We start from the raw sequence: 24,865 nt of genomic DNA on the forward strand, positions 1-24,865 counted from the left end.
CTACAAAAAATGAAAAAAAAAAATTAGCCCAATGTGGTGGTGCGAGCCAATAATCCCAGCTACTTGGGAAGCTGAGGCAGGAGGATTGCTTGAGTCCAGGAGTTCAAGGCTTCAGTGAGCTATAATTGCAGTGAGCTATGATCCAGCCTAGGTGACAAAGTGAGACTCTCTCTCTCTCTCTCTCTGTCAATCACCCCATGTCTACTGTATATTATATACATATTTTTAAACAATGCTAGATTCGGTTTGCTAATGTTTGGTTTAGGATTTTTTCGTCTATGGTCATGAGTGACTTTGGCCTACAATTTTTCTTTCTTGGGTTGTCCTCTAGTTTGAAATCAAAGTCATGCTAGTAAATGATTTGGGGACTGTTCCTTTTTTTTGCATTCTCTGGAAGAGTTTATCTAAAACTCAGATTATCTATTCCTTGAATATTTGGTAGAAATTGCTTGTAGATCTATATGGGCCTGGAGTTTTTGTGAGATTTATCTGTCCACTGATTCCATTTCTTTAGTGTTAATAGGACTACTTGAGTTTTTTATTTCTTCTTGAGTTAATTCTGGTAAGTGGTATTTTTTTCCTAGGAACTTATAAGTCATCTAAGAGAAAACACATCAGCCATAATCAACTATAGCTTTCATTACCCACATAATTTAAACTTAGATGACTGACTATTCCTTATTTAAGAGTTACCTCTTCTGTGAGGTTCTTCCATCCCCTCCAACCAATTAAGTACTCCTTCTGGGCTCTATTCATTTTGCAAAGTAGCTTCATTATCTTAAGAGCTACATAAATATGTTGAGTGAGGTGGCCGCCAAGACCTAAACCAACATTAGATAAATAATACAGATAGTTTCTATTTTTCACCACTTTACAAGTTACAATTCTGCTTATTAATCATTTGCCTAATTAAAACCTACATTTCAATTCTCATTGCTATGGTTTCCAATAAAGTCAAGCCAAAGGCAACAGCACAAAGGCAATCAAGATGCAACATGCACAACCATAATTTTGCTTTAAGGCAAAAAATATACTTTACAATATGGTGCCCATAAACGTGAAAATTGTCAATGCCAACTGTCCTTTTATATGTGTTGTATCATACTGTGCTTCAGATGGGTAGTGTGACAGCTGAAAATTGTTAACACTCTAATTCAAAATTGAAGAGTCAGCATTTAAAAGGCTAGAATCAGGAAAACTAATTTCCATTTCTGACCTTCTCTAAATTTGCTATGATCTCAGTGAAATTGATCTTGCATACTCTATCAACTGTCTAGTAAAAATAACAATAATCTACCGCAAACTTCAAAAGGCAATATTTTGTACCATCTCTATAAAAATAAGACCATACAAATGTATTTCTTCAAAGAAAGCTTATAATATAAAATTTAGCTAGCACACAGAAAGAAATATGTGGAGGGCAAAAATGTTTACTTCATTTTAATATTGATTCTATAGGCTAGGTGCAGTGGCTCACTCCTATAATCACAGCACTTTGGGAGGCAGAGGCAGGAGGATCGCTTCAGCGTACCAGTTCAAGAATAGCCTGGGCAACACAGTGAGACCCCGTCCCTACAAAATTTTTTTTTTTAATTAGCCAGGTATGGTGGTGCATGCCTGTAGTCCTAGCAACTGGGAAGGCTGAGGGAGGAGTATTACTTGAGCCCAGGAGTTTGAGGCTGCAGCAAGCTGTGATCACACCACGACACTTCAGGCTGAGCAACAGAAACCCTGTCTCAAAAATAAATAAATGGTAAAAAAAAGAAAAAAAATTGATTCTACAGATAAGACTAATGCCCTCAGAACACTTCTCTGGGGCTTAAACAAAAGGTCTATGGTAAACACTGTTGACCACAGTAAGCAGTATGGTCTATTGTAAATATTGTTGACTTTTAAACATTTTAAAAAATAACCTACAACTAAGAACATAATATAAAATAAATGCCCCTAATTTCACTGTTTCATATTTACTATTCTGGATCAGTTTACAAACTCTAAAATTAAACTGACGTACATTTGTAGGATTCCCACCTACACAATAACATTACCATACAAAAGAAAGATAATACCCAGGTTGTTAGCAGTTATCTAGTTCAATGTTACTTCTTTAATACTGCAAACTACAAAATGAAAACTTCAAACTAGGCGCGGTGGCTCAGGCCTGTAATCCTAGCACTCTGGGAGGCCAAGGTGGGCGGATCGTTTGAGCTCAGGAGTTCAAGACCAGCCTGAGTAAGAGTGAGACCCCATCTCTACTAAAAACAGAAAGATTAGCCATGTTGTGGCACACACATATAGTCCCAGCTAAGTGGGAGGCTGAGGCAGGAAGATCACTTGAGCCCAGGAGTTTGAGGTTGCTGTGAGCTTGGCGGACGCCATGGCACTCACTCTAGCCTGGGCAACAAGGCGAGACCCTGTCTCAAAAACAAACAAACAAACAAAACCTCCATACCTCCACCCCACCCAAAAGTTGAGTACATAACTGAAGTAAGACAGGAAAAATATTGGTAATTTTTAAAGCTAAATGATGGGTATAAAAAGACACATCACATTATCCTCTCTACTGTTGTACATATTTGAAAATTTCCAGTACATCAAATTAAAGAAGGAAAAAAGAAAAAGGGTTAACTGAACTGCCCTGCACTAATTAAAGACTTACTCCTGATGAGAGATTGCAAAAAACAGTGGCTACCACAAGAATCCTCAAAATGAAGGTATATTTAATTGTTAAAATGTACAGAAATACTTATGTACAAGTATGAATAAAACTAGGCTTGAGGGCAGGCAATGTGGTTCACACCTGTAATCTTAGCACTCTGGGAGGCTGAGGAGAGAGGATTGCTTGAGGCCAGGAGTTGGAGACCAGCCTGAGCAACATGGAGAGACCCAGTCTCTACAAAAAAGAATTTTTGAAAATTAGGTTGGGCACAGTTGCTCACAGCTGTAATCCTAGCACTTTGGGAGGCCAAGGCAGGATTGCCTGAGCTCAGGAGTTTGAGACCAGCCTGAGCAAAAGTGAGACCCCATCTTTACAAAAAAAAAAAATCAAAAAATTAGCTGGGTGTGGTGGTATATGCCTGCAGTCCCAGCTACTTGGGAGGTTGAGGCAGGAGGACTGCTTGAGCCCAGGAGTTTGAGGTTGCAATGATATGATGACGCCACTACACTCTAGCCTGGGTGATAGAGCAAGACACTGTCTCAAAAAAAAAAAAAACAAAAAATAAAAAACAGCTTAGCCATAAATTTTGTTTTTATCAATTTATTAAAATATAGCAATAATTGAAGGAAACCAAGAGTTATAATTCTAAATGTTTAATTTTATATAGTAAGGAGAGGCCTTAATCAAAACAGATTAGCATGGTTAATTATCTTTATTATTACTTCCTATTTACATAGTGGTATATGGCCAGAACAAGGAGCTATCTGCAACTTAAGAACTGAAGGAAAAAAAAAATTCACTTTCAGAATTCAAACAACACACTTGCACCGAATTCTATAAATGTTTGCTGCCTACAAGAATCTGACTTAGAAAAGATGTATAAAATCATATAAAAAGATTTCAACATATTGCCCATGAATTTTTAAATTAGAAATAACATTCATTTCCAGTGGTACTGATATCCAATGTGTTAATAATCAAGATATAGTCACTTACATCCAGAGACAGAATCACTAAGACTTCTATTTATCCTACTTCTATTCTGAGCTAAATTTTCAAGTTTTCCAGCTAGAATTGACATCAGCAGTTTTTTATATTGGTGAGCCCCCTCTGCTGGTTTAGCAGCAGTAGTTATCCAAAAATTAGTTTGCAATAGTAATAAATACACTTTCATTAAATTAATGAAATAAGCTAATTAATGTACATTTCATTAAATATATACTTCATAAAATGCATTTTCAGTTTAAAGCAAGTTATATTAACTTTAGACCTAAAAAGGTAAGTAATAAAAAGTTATATACATTGGTAAAGAAAGCTAGGCTTCGTCAACTTATTTTTTACATTCACAAAATGACTTCATAAAACATCTAATTTGTACAACATAGTTCACTTAAACAAACAGACTGTCATTTATATTAAATAAATTAGACTATCCCTATAGAGGGCTGTCCAGAAAGTATTCAGCCATTGTATTTGTGTATCCATTGTATCCATGGCTGGATACTTTCTGGACAGCCCTGGTAAAATGTTGTAAATACATAAATATATAGTGAAATATACAAGCATGCATGAGAATGCTAAATATCAAATTCATCATGGTTATTTTAGAAAGAGATGAATGCAATAGGGATTGGAAGAAGAACACATAGAAAGTTTCAAATGCTATCTAACTGTGTCTTATATATTCCTTTAAAAAAAGATTCTGAGGCCAGGCACAATGGCTCACACTCGTAATCCTACCACTCTGGAAGGCTGAGGTAGAAAGACTGTTTGAGGCCAGGAGTTCAAAACCAGCCTGAGCAAGAGCAAGACTCTGTCTCAAAAAAAAAAGCAAATTTCGAAAAAAAATTCTGAAGCACACGTGGCAAAAGAACAAAACTTGATAAAGCTAGTTGAACAATTAAAAACAGTTTATTCCCCCAACAATGTTTTTCTGTAAAATGTGTTATAAAACATTCTTCTTGTTGTTGCTGTAGTTTAAAGCAACTAAGATAACATATGAAGTATTATTCCTGAATCACTCAACTAGGTATCTCAAATAAAATACATTGAATATTATAGTGAAATTAAACAAACAGAACCAACTTTACATGTGAGAAAGATGAAATAAAATTGCTAGGAAAAAGGTCTCTCTCTCACATTCTTTACATTCTTTTTTTTTTTTTTTTTTGGAGACAGAGTCTTGCTCTGTCACCCAGGCTAGAGTGCCTTGGCATTAGCCTAGCTCACAGCAACCTCACACTCCTGGGCTCAAGTGATCCTCCTGCCTCGGCCTTTCGAGTAGCTGGGACTACAGGTGTGCACCACAATGCCAGGCTAATTTTTCTGTTTTTAGTAGACACGGGGCCTCATTCTTGCTCAGGCTGATCTCAAACTCCTGAGCTCAAGCAATCCTCCCACGTTGGCCTCCCAGAGTGCTAGGATTATAGGCATGAGCCACTGCACCCAACCTCTCTTGTCTCACATTCTCTTTTCAATAGACTATTTTTTAGAGCAGTTTTAGGTTCATAGCAAAATTGATCAGAATGTACAGATTTCCCATATATTCCCTGCCCCAACATGTTCTGTTTTTTAAAAAGTAGTAAGAATCAAGAAATGTATTATTGGTTGCACGAAAATATGAATACAGTTAAAACCACCTAAAATGATTACTTTTATGTTATGTGTTTGTATCATAACAAAAAAGAAATGTTTTATGAGTGAGGCCAATTTAAATCAAAGGAAGACAATATTTGATTTATAGGTAAAAACTAAGGACAGGCCGGGCGCGGTGGCTCACGCCTGTAATCCTAGCACTCTGGGAGGCCGAGGCGGGTGGATCGCTCGAGGTCAGGAGTTCGAGACCAGCCTGAGCAAGAGTGAGACCCCGTCTCTACTAAAAATAGAAAGAAATTATATAGACAACTAAAATATATATATACAAAAATTAAGCCGGGCATGGTGGCGCATGCCTGTAGTCCCAGCTACTCGGGAGGCTGAGGCAGTAGGATCGCTTAAGCCCAGGAGTTTGAGGTTGCTGTGAGCTAGGCTGATGCCACGGCACTCACTCTAGCCTGGGCAACAGAGTGAGACTCTGTCTCAAAAAAAAAAAAAAAAAAAAAAACACTAAGGACAAAAATTCCAAGTGGGACTTTCTGCTTATAACAGCAGAAATCCAAAGCTGAAAGCACTGCTCGTGGGCACACTAATGTAATTCTACCTCAATCAGTTATAGATCAGAAAACATCAAAAATGGCACAAGAGAAAAAGGAAATTTAACATTATTACCCTGTCATCACTGTTACAGACAAACTGACAATGAAATAGCAAACTTTAAACTTTTAAAGACCAAATTTCTGAAAATTTCCAGCTTCTTCTGTTATCACCATTGTAATTGCTCAAATTCAGTTTAATTCTTGACTATATATTCCCCTTGGTATCTAACTACCTCTCTGACCCCTCATTGTGTGCTTCCTTTCTCCTTTCTTACCCCATGGAGGTAGCCCCTAAGCTTCCATTTTTTGCCTTCTCTTTCCTTGCTACGTTTTCTCCTTGGGCAATCACGTAGTTTCAAATATAACCTCTAAGAGAATGACTCACTAGATTGTGATATCCTTAAGATTAGAGACTAAAGTATTCATTTGATATACCTGGCAAAAAGCCCAAATTCAGTTAAACATTTATTCAAAAGGATGGATGGATGGATGATTCTAAAACTCATCTCTAGGCTTGATTGTCCTGAACTTCATTCTCTCATTTTCATATTTTCAGTTGCCTTTTAGACACCTGATACACCAAGTTCATTCTGGACATTTTCCCAGCCACCCACTTACTGTCCTGTTTCCCTGACTCAAAACCTAGAAGTCGTCTCTTATTTTGCTTTCTCACTTTCCTCTCATATCTAATCAGTTGTCAAATTTCTCTTATATTCACCCTTCCTTCCAATTCCCTCCATTGCTGCCCTGTATCAGGGCCATATCAGCTCTTAACTAAACTACTTCAATAGGGAGAACTGCTGGTTTCCCACCTTCTTACTCCTTCCCTCTTCAATGTATCCTTTATTTTGCTGTTGGATTAATCTTCATGATGCAAATCTGGATCAAAAACTTTCATTGAAGGCTCATGCCTGTAATCCTAGCACTCTGGGAGGCCGAGGCAGGAGTTCGAGACCAGCCTGAGCAAGAGTGAGACCCCGTCTCTACTAAAAATAGAAAGAAATTATCTGGCCAACTAAAAAATACATATATAGAAAAAATTAGCCGGGCATGGTGGCGCATGCCTGTAGTCCCAGCTACTTGGGAGGCTGAGGCAGTAGGATCCCTTAAGCCCAGGAGTTTGAGGTTGCTGCCTCTAGCCTGGGCAACAGAAAGATACTCTGTCTCAAAAAAAAAAAAAAAAAAAAACAACTTTCATTGACTGTTCAATGTCTATTATTTAAAATTCAAGGTCTTTAGCATAACATTGTTCAGTTTTTTTCAATTTTTATCGTAGTAAAATATTTTTAATATTTTACCATCTTAACCAAGTTTAAGTGTACAGTTCAATGGCATTAAGCACATTCACGTTATTGTGCAATCACCATTATCCATCTCCAGAACTTTTTCATCATCCCAAACTAAAACTCCAAACCCATTAAACATTAATTTCCCATGCCTTCTGCCCCCGACCCCTGGCAACCATCATTATATTTTCTGTCTCTATGAATCTGACTACTCTAGATACTCCATATGCATACATATGTGATTCCATACAGTATTTGTCCTGTCTTGCTTATTTCACGTAGCATAACGTGTTTCACATTCATCCATGTTGTTACATGTATCAGAATTTCCCTCTTTCTTAAAGCTGAATAATATTCCATTGTATGTGTATGCCACATTTTGTTTATCCATTCATCCATCGAAGGACATCTGGGTTGTTTCCACCTCTGGCTATTGTGAATATGCTACTATGAACATTGATGCAGAAATATGTTTGAGTTCCTGCTTTCAATTGTTTTGGGTATATACCTGGAAGTAGAATTGCTGCATTATATGGTAATTCTGGCTTAATTTTTTGAGGAACTGTCCTCCACAGCTAGCATACATGTTAAAGTCACCATAATCTGGGTTTAACCTCACTTTTGTGTGCCTCTACCCAATCCAATCTAGTCCTCTCTTGTTCAGCCAAATTGAATCTTTTTTTTTTTTTTTTGTTGTTGTTGTTGTTGAGACAGAGTCTCACTTTGTTGCCCAGGCTAGAGTGAGTGCCGTGGCGTCAGCTTAGCTCACAGCAACCTCAGACTCCTCGGCTTAAGCGATCCTACTGCCTCAGCCTCCCGAGTAGCTGGGACTACAGGCATGCGCCACTATGCCCGGCTAATTTTTTCTATATAGATTTTTAGTTGTCCATATAATGTCTTTCTATTTTTAGTAGAGACAGGGTCTCGCTCAGGCTGGTCTCGAACTCCTGACCTTGAGCAATCCACCCGCCTCGGCCTCCCAGAGTGCTAGGATTACAGGCGTGAGCCACCGCGCCCGGCCCAAGTTGAATCTTGATAAAGACTCTTGCTTCCCACCTCTATGATCCTTTGCTCCTGATGCTCTGTTTGGAATACAATTTCATATGTGCAAATCTGTCTATCCAAGGCTGGGTCAGGCATCACTTCTTTCAGAAAACCTTCCCTGATTCCTCCAATTAGAATGAAACTCTTTTTCTGAATTCCCTTTATATTTCCTTCGCACTTTCTACCATATATAATAATCAGGTACACATCTTCCTCAACAAGTATGGGTTATATGTCTGATTCATGTATGTACTGCCCCTAGTAACTAACCCATAGTAGACAATGGATAGATGAGTAAAATCAATAGATGACAAAAGATAAAACATAATTTAAAATTTCAGGGCCGGGCATAGTGACTGATGCCTGTAATCCCAGCACTTTGGGAGGCTGAGGTGTAAGGATCCCTTGAGGCTGTGAGTTCTAAACCAGCCTGGCAACATAGTGAGACTCTGTCTCTACAAAAAATCATAAAAATAGGCAGGAGTAAAGGCACGCACATGTAGTCCTAGCTACTCAGGAAGCTGAAGCAGGAGGATTGCCTGAGCCCAGGAGTTGGGAGTTGGAGACTGCAGTGAGTTATGATCACGCCACTGCACTCCAGGCTGGGTGACAAAGTAGACCCTATCTCTCAAAAAATAAATAAATAAAATAAAATAAATTCCAATCAAGTTGAGGATTGTCAAGGAATACTGAACCATAACTGCTAAAATCCCCCAAAAAGTTATCTGTCAACATTTTAAATGCACATGCCAGATGACCCACACATTCTACTTCTAGAAATATGTCTGAATTAAATCTTGGCACAATTGCAAAAAGGATGTTCAATGCAGCACTGTTTTTATTTTTGTGCTGCCCCCCCTGCAGTGCTGTTTTAACAGTAAAAAAGCAACAAACAATGTCGAGACCCCATCTCTACAAAAAATTTAAAAATTAGCTGGGTGTGGTGGTGTGCACCTGTAGTCCCAGCTACTCAGGAGGCTGAGGGAGGAGGATCACTTGAGCCCAGGAGTTCAAGGTTACAGTGAGCTATGATCGTGGTACTGTACTCCAGCCTGGGCAACAGCGCTGTTTATAAAAGTAAATAAATAAATAAAATAAGAATCAAACAAAATGTCCATTAATGGAGGGATGGATAAACAAATTCTAATACAATCATAATTCTAAGCAGCTGTTAAAAAGGAGGTGGATCTTTATGTACTAACTTCAAAAGAGTACTCTACAACTTATTGTAAAATTAAAAACCCATTTTTGCCTATAAATGTGAGAGTGAATATTTTTGTAACCACAGAAAAAATTTCATTTCAAACTGTTAAAACTAGTTACCTACAGCAGTTTGTATAAAAGATTCATTTATTTTATCCTTTTTTATATTATGTAAATTGGTTACAATAAGTACCTATTCTGAAATTTTTAAAAATGTCTCCTAGCACAGTTTGCTGGTGGTAGAAAAAACAAAAAAAAAAAAAAAAGGAAAAAAGATTAATACTAATTAATAAAAAAAAGTCTCCCAGTTTTTCAGTAAATCCAATTTTGTTCCAATTTTTACATTTCTATTAAAAATCCATATGTAAGCCTGTAGTCCCAGCTACTCAGGACCCTGAGGCAGGAGGATCACTGGAGCCCAGGAGTTTGAGTCCAGTCTGGGCAACGCAGCAAGAGTCCATCTCTAAATTAATTAATTAATTGATTTATTTTTAAAAAGTGCTAGTTTGTGCTTGCTTCAAAAGCACATATACTAAAATTGGAATGATACAGAGAAGATTAGCATGGCCCCTGGGGGAGAAAAAAAGTAGACCATTTTATAGTCTAATTTAAAAATAAAAAACACCCAGGACAGTTTACAATATTCCTGCCAAAAGTAAAAAACAAAACTTGCCATTTTTTAATATTTAGAACTAGTGCTGACTGGTTTACATATTAAAACTGTGTGTCTTTAAGTAAAAGAAACAAACAAACCTTGTATAGATGGGTGTTTTGAACTAAACATTAAGGTTAATATAATAACTAAAATTGTGCAAAATTTGTTAATATTTGGCTTTGCTACTTTGAAAAGAAAATCTACACAAGAAATGGATACATCTCTAATACTGAGCAAAAGAAGACAACAAAAGAATACATAAAGTATGGTTCCATTTACGTAAAGACAGAACTATTGTTTGGGGATATATACATAGATGGTAAAACTATACAGAAAAGCAAAGAAATTACCACTAAAGTCAAAATAGTGGTTACTTCAAGGAGAGAGAAATGATTGTGATCAGACAGCAGCACACTGGAAAGATGTTTAGGACACCAGCAATATTCTATTTCTTGACATGGATAGTGTTTACACCGGTATTTGCTTATAATTATTCTTTAAACTGTATATGCTTTATGCACTCTTTTGTATTTCTCACAATATAAAGAAATCTAGCTAAAATTAACTTTTAATACTATTTAATAATGTGCAAATATTTGTGCAATTGAACTTTCACTCTGAACACATGCTCACTCACATAGTTCATCCAAAATAGTTTCATGGCTAGGCACAGTGGCTCACATCTGTAATTCCAGCACTTGGGAAGCTGAAGCGGGAGGACTGCTTGAGGCCAGGAGTTGGATCAGTCTGAACAACATAGCGAGACCCTGTCTCTACAAAAAAAAAATTGTAAAATTAGCCAGGAGTGGCGGTGTGTGCCTGTAGTCCCAGTTTCTCAGGAGGCTGAGGCAGGAAGATCACTTGAGCCCAGGGAATATGAGGTTTCAGTGAGCTGTGATTGCACTCCAACCTGGGCAACGGAGCGAAACCCTGTCTTGTAAAAAAAAAAAAAAAAAAAAGATAAATAAAAAATAAAATAGTTTCAGGTAAGAATGCATAGCAGAACCAATCTGCCAAAGGTAAAAGAATAACCAAATCATTAGGAACTAAGATGAAAGGAAGAAATTCCATTAGAAATCTCTGAAGGTTCCAATGCTTCTCAAACTTCAATGTGAATCTAGTTTAAACTATAGATTCAGATTCAGTAAACCTGGCATAGGACTTGACATTCTACATTCTAACCTTGATGATACCAAGGCTGCCAGTCTGCGGACTTTGTGCAGCAAGGTCTTAAGTAACCATTAAAATGCAGTGGGTGTCAAGACTAGATGATAAAGAGGCCGAGGAGGGAGGATGGCTTGAGCTCAGGAGTTTGAGACCAGCCTGAGCAAGAGTGAGACCCTGTCTCTACTATAAATAGAAAGAAATTAGCCAAACAACTAAAAATAGAAAAAATTAGTCAGGCACGGTGGCACGTGCCTGTAGTCTCAGCTACCTGGGAGGCTGAGGCAGGAGGATCACTTGAGCCCAGGAGTTTGAGGTTGCTGTGAGCTAGGCTGACACCATGGCACTCTAGCCCAGGCAAGAGAGTGAGACTCTGTCTCAAAAAAAAAAAAAAAAAAAAAATGATAAAAAGGGAAGGAAACCACAGGTATTGACAGCATGTGCCAGGTACTTTATCTCATTTAATCCTTAACTCTATGAGGGTCATATTATCATATTATCAGTCCTGTTTTACAGATGAGTATAATGGGGCTCAGATAAATTAACTTGTCCATGGTCACACAGCTTTATAGAAAAGAAGATGAACCGGAATTTAAACCCAATTCTATGACTCCATTTATTTTTTATCTTTCATTTTTTGTAGAGAAAGGGTCTCACTAGGTTACCCAGGCTGGTCTCCAATTCCTGGCCTCAGGTGATCCTCCCACTTCAGCCTCCCAAAGTGCTGGGATTACAGGCATGAGCCACGATGTCTGGCCATTTAAAGACAGTATAAATAAATCACTGAAATTCATTTCACACCATCCTCAAAAGAATAACAGTAATACGTTCCATTACATGATATCTTACATACAGACTTTCACCTTCTTTCACTAGCTCTTTCTTCAAAATGTCCTTCCCCTTTATTGTTATCCCCCTGCTATGATGCTGGTTTCACTGTCATCACATTTAATCTACAGTAGCTATCTAACTCCCCTGACTTGTCTCTTGCTTCATCAATGTGGTCTAGAGGATTATTCTGTAGTCTCTAGAAATTCATCAAATGTGAGCAGATAAGAAACATGGTGAAAATGGTGTTTCAGGAAGAATTCAAAGTACTCTACAATCCCACAATGCTCCTATCAAATCTCTCAGTTTGCATATAAAGTCAGCTTCCCCATTGACACAAAAATATTCTGCAAAGAACATAATACATTTTAATAACATGCTGTGAGGGAATGGAAAATTTCATTTCCACTTGTGTTTCTTTCTGGTGGTGGGCAGTGAAAAGAAATTCCCTCCCACTTCTCCCTACCTAAAATACTCATCTCTCTAGACGGAGGAGAGTACCTCCTTCCATCACAAGTCATTTCCTAACCACCCCCTTCCACACTAATCATTTCCAGAAGTCCATCTGTGCCATTACTCTTTGACACTTAATGTCACACTATTTCATGCTGTTATAGTTATGTTTTTATATGACTTTTCTCCATAATCAGATTATAATTTTATGAATGGTGGATGTTTTGACTTCTTATCTACACAAAATCTAAAGGACTGTCGTGTATGCACATGAAATAAATTTTGCTTCACAAGCTCACCTGATCATAAAAATCACCTAGCAGGTAGATTTCCTGGAGATTCTTTCAGAAAATAGGCATGGGTCCAAGAATCTTTTCTTTTTTTTTTTAATCAATAAGTATCACAGATGTAAGTTCAGAAAACCTTCACTAATACTTCTAAAACTTAACCTTAAATATTCTCATAATTTTCCTATAATGCTTTATACACTTTATTGAACAATAGATTTAAAATATGGTTAACAAATAAAACTTGCAGAAAAATACAAAATAACATAGCAGATCTTAAGAGATTATGGAGCAAATGAACATTTTATTTACAAATGAGACTGAGGTCAGAAAACTTAAGCGACTTAAGGCCATGCAGCTAATAATTGATGGCAAAAATAGAACCTGTACCTTTTGTCTTTCAGCCAAGCACTCCTTCTACCACACCATACCAAAATTTATTTTTAAAAGATTAGCAGTAAAGCATTATTTACTGATGTCCATCAAAAACGGACCAGTTTGGGAGGCCAAGGTGGGAGGATGGCTTGAGGCCAGGAATTCAAGATCAACCTGGGCAACATAGCAAGACACTACCACTTCAAAAAAATTTTTAAAAATTAGCCAGGCTTGGCAGTGCATGTCTATAGTCTTAGCTACTCGGGAAGCTGAGGTGGGAGGATCACTCAAGCCCAGGAATTTGAGGTTACAGTGAGCTACTGCACTGCAGTCTAGGTGAGAGAGAGAGAGAGAGAGAGAGAGACCTGTCTCAAAAAAAAAAAAGGGGGGGGGGGAGGGAGACCAGGTGAACAACTCTGGTAACATCTACACAATGAAGCTGTGAAAATGAATAAGGATTACCTCTGTTCCAATATGGCATGATCTCCAAGACATATTAAGCAAAAAGAGCAAGGTGCTGACCAATGCATGCAGTAGGGCAACCTTTTGTATAAGAAAGGAAAAGAAAAAAATATGTGTAGATATTTGCTTATTTTTGCACAAACAAAAATTCAAAGGATAAACCAAAAACTAACAAAAATTAGGATGATCCAAACACCAGCCATGTGACGATCCTTGGCAATTCCTCCTTGTGGTCCCAGCTCTGAAGTGGCAGTAGTGTTTGAGGTGGTTGCCCTCTTCCATATTCTTAAAGTTCTGGTAATACCATTCTCCTCCCTTTTGTTCCCTTGACCTTTGAGGTGATACCTTCACACTACAGTTATTAATCTCTAAGTTACCCTACTACTACAGTTTAGATATGGCTTGTTCAAACCCATCAAAACTCATGTTGAAATTTGATCCCCAATGTGGTGGTGTTAGGAGGTGGGGCCTAATGGGAGGTGTTTGGGTTATGGGGGCAAGATCCCTCATTACTGGCTTGGTGCTGTTACAGAGATAGTAAGTTCTGGCTTTCTGAGACTGTATTAGTTATCAGGGACTAGATTAGTTCCTGGGACAGTGAGTTGTTATAAGGCAAAGACATCCCTCAGGTTTTCCCCTGTTCCCACTTCCCTTTTGACCTCCTCTGCCATGTTGTGACACAGTACTACAAAAGGCTTCCCCAGAAACCAGGGCCATGCCCTTGAACTTCTCAGTGTGCAGAACAAGGAGCTAACTAAATCTCTTTTCTTTATAAATTACTCAGTTTCAGGTATTCTTTTATAGCAACACAAAACAGACTAAGATATCCACCCTACCTTTTTTTTTTTTTGACCTTTTAGTCTATGTAATACAATGTAATCAGTTCCCTGTATTAAATCTCCTCTAAAATATTTAGTATGTTTTCCAGTTTTTGGCCAGATCCTGATGGATAGAATATTCTAAGATTAAAAAGAACTGTAGGCCAGGCATGGTGGATCACACCTATAATTCCAGCACTTTGGGAGGCCAAGGTGGGAGGATCTCCTGAGGTCAGGAGTTCAAGACCAGCCTGAGCAACATAGCCAGATCCTGTCTCTAAAAAAAAAAAAAAAAAAAAAGGCCAGGTGTGTTGGCATGTGCCTGTAGTCCCAGCTACTATAGAGGATGAGGCAGGAGGATCGCATGAGCCCAAGAGTTTGAAGTTACAGTGAGCTATGATCATGCCACTGTCCTCATGTCTGGAAAACAAAGGAAGCCCCTGTCTCAAAAAAAAAAAAAAAAAAACCTGCAAAGAAATCTTACATTTGCCTCAGTTATTTTATTGGTAGCACTGTGGATACTGTATTTTTAAACCTTCTTATATATATGTAAGATAAAGCAAATAAATGTTAACACTATTAAAACCAAAATTTTCAGCCGGGTGTGGTGGCTCACTCCTGTAATCCTAGCACTCTGGAGACCGAGGCAGGCAGATCGTTTGAGCTCAGGAGTTCAAGACCAGCTTGAGCAAGAGCGAGACCCTCATCTCTACTAAAAAAAAAATAGAAAGAAATTAGCTGGACAACTAAAAATATATATATAAAAAATTAGCCAGGGATGGTGGCACATGCCTGTAGTCCCAGCTACATGGGAGGCTGAGGCAGTAGGATTGCTTGAGCCCAGGAGTTTGAGGTTGCTGTGAGCTAGGCTGACACCACGACACTCTAGCTTGGGCAACAGAGTGAGACTCTCTCAAAAAAAAAAAAAAAAAAAAAAAAATTTTCAGTGTAATAAGTGAATTAAAATCAAAAGGGAAAAAATCCTGTAATATGTTAAAATTCATTTGTAAATATCAACATTGTTGATTTCTAACTAACATATTTTCTAGTTCTGCCTACTAAAAGACCTAGACACAATGAAGACCCTATCGCAATAGACATCCCTCATACACAGAACTTAGTTTCTAATGACACTCCCTATATAAGACACTAGGGCTTCTTAGAAAAATGACTGATTTCACTTCAAGGACAGGGAGAATACAAGGTGAATCTGGGATAGCTTATTGTGACAAAAAACAAGGAAGCACTTGAAGACAAATGGGGACATGTCAAAAAGACACAACACAAGCTTAAGGATGCTTTTACTGGCCAAATTTCAGTGTCAATAGACAAATAGCTATAACTAAGTGTAAAATAACGAATAAATTAAAATGTATGTGCCTACAGTGATACAGAGAGTAGCAAAGAAACTTATTTGCCACCACTGAGATGACCATTGCACCAATTCTTTACTAAGAAATTTTATAATGAAAAGTAAAGAATTAAACACTCTGCCTCATTGGAGAATAATAAAGGAAACCAATTTGAAAAGCATGTCATATTAGTGAATTCCTTAAAAATTGAAATAAAAATATCCTAAATAGTAAATATTCTAAGGGAACATTATCAGCTAAAACTAAATCTTATTTACCTTTACAGAAATTAAATGACCTACCTCAAATCTATCACTAGAAGACAAGAGAAGATAAAAGATAAGTTACTATCTAAGCTAAGTTACTGTCCAGAATAGTAAAGTTTTAAAAGTGACTATTGTTTTATACAATACCTATACATTTATCAGATTTATATAGTATACATATATAAACACACGTGTGCATATGTGTCTGTATCAAAGCACCACAAGATACTTCCATTTTTGAAGTAAAACACAGAACAGCAACCAACACTGGGGAAAAAAAATATTTGTTGAGATGTGGTCTTGCTCTGTTTCCTCAGCTAGAATACAGTGGCATCATCATAGCTCACTGCAAACTCAAACTCCAGAGCTCAAGCAATCCTCCTGCCTCAGCCTCCCAAGTAGCTGGGACTACAGGCACATACCACCACACCTGGATAATTTTTCTATTTTTCTTGTAGAGATGGGGTCTTGCTATGTTGCTCAGGCTGGTCATGAACCCTTGGCCACAAGCAATTCCTCCTACTTTGCCCTCCCAAGGTGCTAGGATTATAGACATGAGTCACCATGCCCAGCCTGGAAAAAATTAAATTAGAAACTTGGAAGAAAACTTTATAAATTAAAAAGTAGAAATTTATTACAGAAAGAATCAAATTCAAAGTAAATTTACTCTCCAATGCATGCATGAGTAAGGAAGTACAAAATTAAAGCTACAAGAGTACCACTAAGTCATAATTTTATAATGACTTACAGAAAAATGCCACAGGAAACAATTTTTAAAATAAGCTGTATTATAAGCTTACTACTGGGCAATTTTGGGGTTTCTTTCTTTCTTTCTTTTTTTTTTTGAAGACAGAGACTTCCTCTGTCACCCTGGCTCGAGTGCAGTGGCATCATCATAGCTCACTGCCACCTCAAACTCCTGGGCTCAAGGGATCCTTCCTGCCTCAGCCTCTAGAGTAGCTGGGACTAAGGGCCATCACACCCATCTAATTTTTTCTATTTTTAGTAGAGACAGGGTCTCATTCTTGCTCAAGCCAGTCTCGAACTCCTGAGCTCTAGTGATCCTCCCAGAATGCTAGGATTACAGGTGTGAGCCACCGCACCTCGCCAATACTGGAGAATTTTTAAATGACTTGTCTATAGGTTATATCCTTGTACATGTAGCAAACTGTCATAATGTGGAAAAATTAACACATCACCTTCACTTTTCTGTCAGTAACAACCTTAGGGCACCATTTTCTGTTAAGATACAGATGGCACATGTTCAGACAATACAGTGCCATGTTAAGATTCTACTCAATCCAAAAATTCATTAAGTTTTTGCAATATAGGTGACAACATGCTAAATTAATTACAAAACAACTACAGCACTAGGGTGCGTAATTTGTATCGGGACACAGAAGTTCAGTATCAGAGATGCATAAGCAACCCCAATCCACATAGATTCCATAAAACATTTCAATGTAATTCTGACTTAAGCTGTCAGTTTCACCCAAAAATGAATAAGACTTTCTCATTTTATTATTGGGAGAAAGGAGACAGTACTAACAACCACCTATAGTCAACACGGTAAGCAATGACAGCTAAACATTTACTGTATTAAATGTGATCAAATTAAAATATACAGTACCTCTTGTGCTAGCTTTCAAAACAAAAACAAAAAAAGCATTATCACTCTAAAGTTGTCACCACTTAGTAATCCGAGATATTTTAATTGCAGCTGCAATGTTTGTGTTTGTTCCCTGTGCATATGACTTACTCAGAAAGGTTCTCCCAAGACTGCTGGATTTTTGGGAATGCAGAAATCATAACTGGGGCATACTGTGTGGGAAGTGTCATGACAGTGAATGAATAAAAGGGGAAAAGAACTGGAGAGAATTTTTTTTGAAGTTTTTATAAAAAGCAAGTCACTCACAAAAGGCAGATTTTGCAGAATAGGAAAGGGTGGGGAAAAGCCATACCAGCCGGAAGAAGCCTTCCTTGACTCTCTTGGTCGGTTCAGTGCACTTCTTATACTACAACATGCTTAATGGGTGTCCTTATCTTGCTCCCCAACCAGACTGTAGGCAACTTCAGACCAAAAGCTGTCTGGTCTTAGAATCATTAGTACCTACTTCCCAAAATGTCTAGCACAGAAAGGGCCCTTAATAGGTGTTTCATAAAGCAGGAATAATCAATCTTATATTTACCTTTTATTCTACATTTTACAAAGCACTTTCACAAACATTATCTCTGTTGATCCACATAACAATCTTGTGAAGTGGGAAGGGCATTATTTAACCAAATGGCTTCTGATTTTATAGAGTTGTTAATTCTACGACTAAAACAACCCTAAAATCAAAAAGATAACTACGTATTTGTTCATCTTCAAGATAGCTTCTCCTTGTGTCCTCAATAATCTCATAAAACTCAGAGGTTTTTCTAGCATTTTCTTTGCTTGCTCTTCATAATAGGTAGGAATAATTACACAGCTCTGAATCTTGCGGAAGAGTTTAAACTACATAAAGCAGTATTAAATAAAGGCCCTTCTAGAAATAAGACATTAAGAAGAAGCATCCTAAGCTATTTTTCCTGATTCTGTTCTTTTTGTAACTGAGAGAGGTAGGAACTGCAAAAGTCAAAATGCTGTAGAGCAAATGATGTCATGGATGTCATGAAGTTGCAGCAATACCTGATGATGATTTAGCACAACAATGCAACATATTATGCCAAGAAGCATGATGTCAAACCACCAGGATGTTTTACTGCATTAATTTCCCGACTCTTTATTAGCAAACTGATATGCAAAGTGGCTCTCCAATTTTCTACCCCAGAGAAGTTGCTGGTTCAGGCTTACATTTTGGAAAAGGCATGAAGAAAATCTACAAATTCCTATGGAAAAGGCTTTAAGAATAGAAAAGGAAAAAAATGGTCAAAGAATTAGCTAATATTAAACTAAACAGTTGTCATTTTAACAACTAAAAGCTTCTTGAAGTACACAACACACCCACAGACCAATGTAGATTGGGTAATATATTTATATGGGGCCTATCAAAAGCAAACAGTTATTGGATATAAAGTGATAACATAACATAGAAAAGACACCCATTCAGATTATACACTTGATTGAATGCACTCAAAGTTAGCAATTTGACACAGAGCATCACTATTCACTATGAGAGTTACAGACTGAATTCTAAATGTTCAATTCTAAATGATGGTATTTCCTCTCAAATTCCCCTCGTCCCTTTAAATCTATGATGTCATCATTCTTAAGCACAGGCAAAACCAATTTGTTACAAAGGTATCTGGTGTGTTCAAGCAAAAGCAATTGCCTCAACAATTCCCCACAGCACAATTCCAACTGAGCCATTATTCCTCAAGGAAGAGACCGACCACAGGCTTCAAACCCGCTTCCCCGCACCAGAGAAACTAAATCAAAGTCTCCCGATTAGCATTTGAACAACAACAAAAAAAGTTGTTCTCAAAAAGCAATAAGCATATTACAATGTCTCTGCCAGCAAATGAGAACTGGTAACGTGCCTGAATCTTCATCTAGATCGATCAGAATCCCACCATAGAAAAATCCAAAGACTTTGGCAATTAAGAAATGAAGCTTTTATTTTCCAAAAAAAAAAAAAAAAAAAGGTCGGGAGATTTAACAGACAAAGCAATTGGTTATTCCGAATCTTAATCCAAAGGTTTCAAACGAACTCCATTAGAGCTGAAGTTACTCTGCTGAGACTATCGAGATCGCACAATTGTTTTCTCTCCGTCTACAAATTCGTTCCCACCCTTCACCGTTCCTTGTGCACACAATTCTCACCAGAAGCCTTCCACAGTCACAACGTGGACTGCTGTCTCAAGCCAGGAGATCCGCAGTTCCCACTTCTCTAGGGGAACACTCTCAGCAAGCTAGGGGATAGGAAAAGCTGCTTGCGTTTTATTTCGCAAACCGATTCCAAAACCATCCCTTTACAGCTGCAGCTTCAGAGATGCTGGCCCCTAGCCGCAGCCCCAATTTTACAAGGCACCCGACTCTGGCTCCTCTCGCCAGGAGTTAAAGGTTCGGGGGAGGAGGGAAAGATTATCTGACACCCTAAAGCTATCCTTGCCCTGGCCACACACCCCTTCGTGGCCCCGGTGAGGGGACTTAGAACCGCCCTGCTGAGGCGAGGAGACGGGTTCGCTCCATTCCAAGGGCTGGCTGGAAAGGGGCTCACCTCCTCCCCGCCTAACACAGGAGAGACCGAGGATGGCGACAGCAAGGCGCCCTGACCAGCCAGAGCCGACCCCCGCACCAGACCTGGGGCGCCCGCTGCCCCCAGCGGGCCCGGGGCATAAAGGGCAGCAGGCGCCGGCTCCCCGCCGCAGCCCCAGGAGGGCGAGAGGCCTCACCTGGCCCAGCTCGCTCCACGCTCTCAGGTTCACTCCGCTGGCGACTGTGGTGAGGGAGCCAAGGACAGGGCCAGAGCAGAGGCGCTCGGCCTCAGGCAGCGCTTGCAGTACTCGGGGCTCCTCACAGCTGGCGGGACCCCGAGCCGCCCACAGCCGCCATCTTCGTCCACTCAAACGCCGCCGCCGCTGCTGCCCCGACCGGGAGAAGACAGCGCAGAGGGCGCATGCGTCGGGGTCCGGCGCGGAGGACGCGCGCGCACTCACGTCAGCGCGGCGGGCTGGCTCAGGGCGGCCAGGGCGCGACGCCATGCTCAGAAGGGTCGTGGTATGGGGCTGAGGTTCTCTGGGGTGTGAAACGCGATCTCGGGGAGCGAAGCTTTCGCGCTCGCCTCCCCTACATCCCTAGCGTTGGCCTCAGTGCTGCATCCACCCTGCGCTGCACTGTCTGGACAACTGGGCGGTTTTCCTAAAGGTGTGAGACTGAGATAGACGTTTAGCCAGGAACCCGGATGAGCAGAGGAGGGCTGTGGCGTATGAAAGTGCCCTTGGTTATCGCCAGCGGGAGGGAAACTCAGTGCCTGGGGTGTGCAGGCGAAGCCTCCCGTAACCGTAACAACCATCATGAGTTGTTACTAGCTCCATTTTTCAGAGGAGGAAACAGTAGCAGAGAATTACCAGCCGTTTGCCCAGAGCCACACAGCAGTGAAGGGGAATGGGGGGCGGGGCGGAGAGCAGGATTTGAACTCAGGCGTGTCCGGTTCGCAAGCCCCTTAACTTCCCACTATGACTAGCACCAGGGGATGGGGTCGAGCAGAGTCCCCCTTCTCAGGGGAGTAGACCTGGTGTGTAGGTGAGACCCTTCATGAACCCATCCCTACAGCATGTTCTCTAAGGAAATGCCAGAGATACAGAGCTCAAGGGCTTCAGTCTTCACCCCCTTGTGCCTAAAACTGGAGCAAGCTTGAACTGCTGGCAGACTGCCCTGGGATAAACTGGACCTCCTGGGATATCTTATGGGACATAGGGCTGTATCAGAAACCAAGTCCCTTCTCAAGTTGGGAGGGCAAGGCCCTGTTGAGCAGATCTGAGTCAGCCTTAACCTAGAAAGCAGTATGTTTCTCAAACTTGTAATGCAAAGACCCCTGGGAATACACTCTGGGAAACAGTGTGAGAAACATTGATTTAAGAAATTTAAGTGTTTCAATTAGGAAATGTCACTGCAAAAGAGGAATCTGGCAATTATAATTGCTAAAAGAAATATTTAAATCATGTCATTAAAAACCCCATGCTTAAAAATTGTCATAGAACTTGTGACCAACTCCACTCTTCCTCCTCCAAATATCCTGTAGCACTCAATATTAGAAACACTGGACCAGCTATTAAGTGTTTCCTTTTAAAAAAAAAAATACAGATTCTAGGGCCCTCCTTAGGCCACTGCTTCAGACTTTTTTTAAAGCTGCTCAGGGATTCTGAAACCAGTCAGGGTTGGAATTGTTGGATCATGTTAGAACAGGTTCTAATACATAACCACTTCACCCTATATCTCGTAGCTCAAGGACTGCAGGGATTTTTCTGTTTTTGCTCACTGCTTTACCACTAGCACCTAATATAGAGCCTGGCACACAGTAGGGACTCCCTAATTACTTGTTGAATGAATGAATAAACTGGGAATTTGGCAACTAAGAGGGCATTTAGTAAGTATTTGGTGAGCACCTACTAAGTGCCAGACCATGTGATATGTATGATAAAATATTTTTTTTTTTTTTTTTTGAGACAGAGTCTCACTCTGTTGCCCAGGCTAGAGTGAGTGCCGTGGCGTCAGCCTAGCTCACAGCAACCTCAAACTCCTGGGCTTAAGCGATCCTACTGCCTCAGCCTCCCGAGTAGCTGGGACTACAGGCATGCACCACCATGCCCGGCTAATTTTTTCTATATATATTTTTAGCTGTCCATATAATTTCTTTCTATTTTTAGTAGAGATGGGGTCTCGCTCTTGCTCAGGCTGGTCTCGAACTCCTGAGCTCAAACGATCCGCCCACCTCGGCCTCCCAGAGTGCTAGGATTACAGGCGTGAGCCACCGCGCCCGGCCGATAAAATATTTTTAAGTAAAACTAACAAGGTCCCTGCCCTCATGGAGGGCTCCTGCAGTCTACTGGGAGAGATAGGCAATAAACAGGTAAATAAGGCAATATAAAGCTATAAATTGTGATAAGCACAAAAATACTAAAGCAAATTCTTTGATAATCATAATTGATGCTTGTTGAGTATTTTTGTTACATACCAAACACTGCTGCTAAGTAGGTGCCATTATTGTGCTTATTTTATTTTTTCTTTCTTTTTCTGAGACAGAGTCTTGCTCTGTTGCCTGGGCTAGAGTGCCATGGCATCTGCCTAGCTCACAGCCATCTTAAACTCCTGAGCTCAAGCAATCCTCCCAACTCAGCCTCTCAAAGTGTTATGATTATAGACGTGGGCCACCGCACCCAGCTATTGTGCTTATTTTAAAGATGATGAAACTGAGGCACACGGGAATTAAGTAGCTCACAGGCAGGGTGACCCAGGTGGTCTCACTTCAAAGCCTATCCTCTTGAACTCTACAGAACCTTGCTTCTGACAAACAGGGAGATAAAATTGAGGCCAGTTGATATATGGCCTGGAATATCAGGAGGAAGACTGGACATTACCTTCTAGGTCATGGAGGTTTGTGAGCAGAGAGGATATAATGTATGATGAAAATGGTGTTTCAAAATAGTCTCTCTACAGTGTGAAGGCTGATTGGAAGATGATTGGAGACAAGGAGACAAGGGATAAGGTTAGGATGAGAGGGGTGGCTGCAGTCTAACAGGTTTAAACAAGATGTTTTCCTCCAGAGTTCATCCTAATAATCAAATATAGTCATGCACCACATGGTAGTCAACAACACACCACATATACGATAGTAGTCCCATAAGATTATATTACCGTATTTTTACTGTACCTTTTCTATGTTTACATATGTTTAGATACACAAATGTCATTGTTTTACAATTGCCTTCAGTATGCCACTCAGTAACATGCTGTACCAGGTTGTGCCTAGATGTGTAGTAGGTGCTACCATCTAGGTTTGTGTAAGTACATGCTATGATGTTTCCACAACGACGAAATCACCTAACGAACGACAAATTTCTCAGAAAATACCCGTTGTTAAGCAATGCATGGCTGTGCTAAAATTCATTTACACGCACATAGTACAACTTTCAAAAGGTACAAAAGGACATATAATAAAAATTGGGCATGGTGGCTCACACCTCACTTTGGGAGGCTGAGGTGGGAGGATTGCTTGAAGTCAGGAATTTGAGACCACCCTGGCCAACATAGCAAGACTCCGTCTCTCCAAAAAGAAGAAAAATTAGCCAGGTGTGTTGGTGTGCCCCTAGCTACTTGGGATGCTAAGGCAGGAGGACTGCTTGAGCCCAGGAATTGGAGGTCTCAGTGAGCTATGATTGTGGCACTGCACTCCAACCTGGGTGACATAATGAGACCATGTCTCCTTTTTTTTTTTAAGTTAAAAAAAGTCTTTAATTTCCTTAAATAATCCTCATATGTACCATCCACATTGTGGAAAAACTGAAATATGCAGTCTGGACAGCGCTGAGATTCCCAAACACTGTCTCTTTAAAAAAAAAAAAAAGATTGAAGTCTATCCTATGAGTCCCTTACCTGGTCAGTCCCTCCCCTCCACCAAAGTTACTACTAAGTTCTTTATGTCTTTCCAGAGGTGCACACAAAACCACACACACACACATATACACACACATAAATAAAACAAACCTATTAATACAAATAGCAGCATACTAAACACATTGCTCTGTGCCTTGCTTTTCGTAAAAAAGTTACCTATAGTTCTTTGAGATCACTTAGTATCAGTACGTTTAAGACCATGTAAATTTTGTTAACAGTTGCATTCTACTCCTTTGTATGAATGTACCATAATTTTTTTTAACAAATTCCTTAGTGATGGAAAATTTGTTTCCAGTCTTTTGTGATTATAAATAACGTAGCAATGGATATCCTTGGGGTCAAAAGTTATGTACATTTTAAATACTGGTAAGTTGCCACTTAGTTCTTAACACAACTGTCTACCTAACGTCAGCTTGTGCATCACATAGAAAGTTACCTCGCTGTGGGCTTTGCTGTTGTGTTCCCATTGCATATTAGAGTGTTTTATGCGGTGTATCAAAGGGACACTCAAAAGTGCAGGTCTCTTTAACGCACAAGCCCCAGATATGAATGGCACCTCAAACACATTTCACAAGAAAGAGAACCTCATGTTTTAGGGTCTCTGCCAATACCTGTGTATGCTGCTGCCTCAACTTTTAGGGCTTATCCCTGAAGGAAGAAATTGCCACTACTTTCTCAATTTTAGAGCTTATTTTGTCCCGTCCATCATTTTAAAGTTGAG

General features: G+C 39.6%; 1 protein-coding gene and 1 pseudogene across 2 annotated transcripts in view; one reads left to right on the plus strand and one right to left on the minus strand.

The window, feature by feature from the left end:
* FBXO42 (F-box protein 42) overlaps positions 1-20,640 on the minus strand; it is an 88,587-nt gene extending 67,947 nt beyond the window's left edge. The window contains exon 1 of one of the 2 annotated variants that reach the window (XM_069479395.1): positions 20,424-20,640. The gene's annotated coding sequence lies outside the window, so the exon portion shown is untranslated. Of the gene's footprint in view, positions 1-10,678; positions 10,782-20,423 lie in introns of those variants that run through there. The other variant, XM_069479396.1, reaches the window with a different exon arrangement.
* LOC138391098 (U6 spliceosomal RNA) lies at positions 9,895-9,987 on the plus strand (annotated as a pseudogene).
* Positions 20,641-24,865: the final 4,225 nt, after the last annotated feature.

This window comes from Eulemur rufifrons, chromosome 8 (assembly GCF_041146395.1).
Source record: "Eulemur rufifrons isolate Redbay chromosome 8, OSU_ERuf_1, whole genome shotgun sequence".
In the NCBI taxonomy this organism is placed as follows: Eukaryota; Metazoa; Chordata; class Mammalia; order Primates; family Lemuridae; genus Eulemur; species Eulemur rufifrons.